Here is a 3,544-nt window from a genome sequence, read left to right on the forward strand (position 1 = left end):
AATCAGTCTTATTTGAGCAGATTACTGTACTAAGCCTTTAGGAGAGTACAATATAACAGAGTTTGTGGACATATTCCCTGCCCACAATGAGCTTAAAATACAGAGGGGGAGACAGACATTAATATACAGATGTGCACATAAATGCTGTGGGGTTGAGGGAGGGGTGAATAGAGGGTGAAAATCCAAGAGCAAGGGTGACCCAGAAGAGTGGGAGAAGAGGAATTGAGGGCCTCTTGGATGAGATGTACTTTTAATAAGGTTTTGAAGAGGGGAAGGGGAGAGACTGATTACCTGCTGGATATGAAGAGGGAAGATGTTCCAGGCCAGAGGCAGGTCTTGGGCAAGAGGTTGGCAGCAAGATAAATGAGATTGAGATACAGTGAATAGGTATTGAAGGAGTGACTTGTGTGGGCTGGGTTGGAGTAGGAAGTAGCAAGGTAAGATAGGAGGGGGCAAGGTGATTGAGTCCTTTATCCAGTGAGTTGACAGCTCCTTGCTGGGTGTGAGTTCTGGCTGCCTCAGGGAGTTGGAGGAAAGAGAATTGGAAGACAGTGATAGGAGCTTTGCACATAGTAAGTGCTTTAATACCATTATTATTATTATTATTATAAGAAGCAGTATGGCCTAGTGGCAAGAGCACAGGCCTAGGAGCCTAAAGACTTGGGTTCTAATCCCAGCTCCCACCATATGTCTGCTGTGTGACCTTGGGAAAAATCACTTACCTATGCCTCAGTTTCCTCTTCTGTAAAATGGGAATTAAGGCTGTAATCCCGGTGTGGGATAAGGGCTGTGTCCAACCTGAATGTCTTGTATCTACCCCAGTATTTACTAGAGGGCCGGGCACAGAGTGCTTAACAAATACCATCCGATAAAAAAAAAAAATGAGTGGAAGAGTACAAGGGGATCAGGGAAGGGTTGGGGGTGGAAGGAAGCTACATGAAATTATTAATAATAATAATTATGGTATTTGTTAAGCACTTACTATGCGGCAGACACTGTACTAACCACTGGGATGGATACAAGCAAATCAGGTCAGACATAGTCCCCGTCCGGCATGGGACTCACAATCTTAATCCCCATTTTACAAATGAGGTCTTTGAGGCATAGAGAAGTGAAGTAACTTGCCCAAGGTCACACGGCAGACAAGTGGCGGAGCAGGGATTAGAACCCAAGTCTTTTGGCTCCTAGGCCTGTTCTCTTGCCACTAGGCCATACTGCTTCTTAATTAAAGATACTCTTTTTAAGAAATTAAGACTCCCTTATTCCCATCACACCTAATTTTTTTACGTCACCCACACTTGTCAGAACCGTCTCTCTCCTTCCCCTCTCCCACATACCCAACACACCTAATATAGGATTCGTCTCCCGAGACTTTTCAGAGACCAGGTGCATGGCAGCTGCCTGCCGTGTACTGTACTAAGCACTTAGAAGAGTACAATACGACAAAATTCACAGACACGTTCCCTGCTCATAAAGAATTTACCGTCTAATAATAATGTTGGTGTTTGCTAAGCGCTTACTATGTGCGGAGCACTGTTCTAAGCGCTGGGGTGGATACAGGGTAATCAGGTCGTCCCACGTGAGGCTCACAGTTAATCCCCATTTTACAGATGAAGTAACTGAGGCACAGTGAAGTGAAGTGCAGAGCCGGGAGTCGAACCCATGACCTCTGACTCCGAAGCCCAGGCTCTTTCCACTGAGCCACACTGCTTCCCTACCCATTCCAAGTCATGAGCTCACCAGGGCTCTGGTCGCTGAAGTCTATTGCTCTAAGGACCTACCTCAGTGGCACCTGGCAGGAATCGTGGACACTGCTGGCGGCTCCAAGCTAGGAATCGGGCGAAGAGCTGGCATGCGTGTGTGAGTCCTGCCCCGTAACCGTGGTTCCTTTCTCCGTATTTGCTGAGGATACTCCACCGCACCCAGACTTGTCTTCCCCTGCAACGCTAGCCCACTATCCTCATCCGGAAGCAGCATCTTTCTCCCCATCAATCATTTTAGCCTTCTGTCTCTGGTCCAGAAGGCACCACAGGGAGACTCATGACCCCCACCCTTATACCCCAAAATAATAATAATAATAATGTTGGTATTTGTTAAGCGCTTACTATGTGCAGAGCACTCTTCTAAGCGCTGGGGTAGACACAGGGTAATCAGGTTGTCCCACGTGAGGCTCACAGTTAATCCCCATTTTACAGATGAGGTCACTGAGGCACTGAGAAGTTAAGTGACTTGCCCACAGTCACACAGCTGACAAGTGGCAGAGCGGGGATTCAAACCCATAACCTCTGACTCCCAAGCCCGGGCTCTTTCCACTGAGTGCTGTGCACGTAGTAAGCTCTTAAAAAATACCAACATTATTATTAGAATGAGGGATAACGAAGACAACCGCAAAGGGGGGGGGGGTGGCGGCACGGCAGGTGATAGGCCAGTCGGGGATGCGAAGAAATGGGCCCCGAGGGGAGGGACTCGGTGCCGTGTCACCCGGGGACCGGCGGGAAATAGCAGGATGGGCTTCAGAAGGACCTGGGTTCTCATCCCAGCTCCACGACTGGTCTGCTGGGTGACCTGGTCGGGACACTCACACCACCAGTCCTGCAGGGGAGAGGTTCCATAGCTTTCTCTCCCTTGAACACTGGAGTTAAAGGGCTTTTTGCTCCTCCCTGGATTCTTGCTAGATGAGAGAAGGCTTAGGGGCCAGTGCTGAGCTGAAGAGGAGAAAAAGTGTTCCGGTGTTTATGTTGGCTGTGGACAGGTGTTCATGGTTTCGAGCTTGAGTGTGCTTAGCGTGTGCTTGTGATGGATGAGTTTCCACAGTGCATTCTTTGGGGACACCTGTGAGCTCTGTGAACTGCGGGTCGTAGGCTCTTCCGACCGAATAGAGGAGGAAGGTGGGGAGGGGAAAGTGTGGCATGGAAAAGGGACATGCCAAGAGTGGCGGGAGTGAGGGCAGGTGCAGGAGGGAGCCTTGAGGGGTGAGGAGATGTAGTCCCTATCCCCAATTTGGGAATAATAGGGCACAGTCCAAACTTCATAAATTCCACCACGAGTGGGGGCAACCTAGGGTGTTGAGCCAGAGAAAGAAATATTTTTAATAATAATAATGTTGGTATTTGTTAAGCGCTTACTATGTGCCGAGCACAGTTCTAAGCACTGGGGGAGACACGGGGGAATCAGGTTGTCCCACATGGGGCTCACAGTCTTAATCCCCATTTTACGGATGACGTAACTGAGGCACCGAGAAGTTAAGTGACTTGCCCAAAGTCACACAGCTGACAAGTGGCCGAGCCTGGATTCGAACCCATGACCTCTGACTCCAAAGCCCGTGCTCTTTCCACTGAGCCACGCTGCTGCTCGATTTTGGTTTTAAAACCAAAGCCTCATACCTGGGCCAGGAGAAGTCCCTAGATGAGAGCTTCTGAATTCATTTGCTTCTTTTCTTCTCCTCTCTTGCACACACACTCACACGGTCACTCCCCTACATCCCCCCCAGAGGGGGAAGAATGCCAAATGCAGATTATAGGAAAACAAAGCACTTTTATTCCAT

The sequence above is a fragment of the Ornithorhynchus anatinus genome, chromosome 1 (assembly GCF_004115215.2).
Source record: "Ornithorhynchus anatinus isolate Pmale09 chromosome 1, mOrnAna1.pri.v4, whole genome shotgun sequence".
In the NCBI taxonomy this organism is placed as follows: domain Eukaryota; kingdom Metazoa; phylum Chordata; class Mammalia; order Monotremata; family Ornithorhynchidae; genus Ornithorhynchus; species Ornithorhynchus anatinus.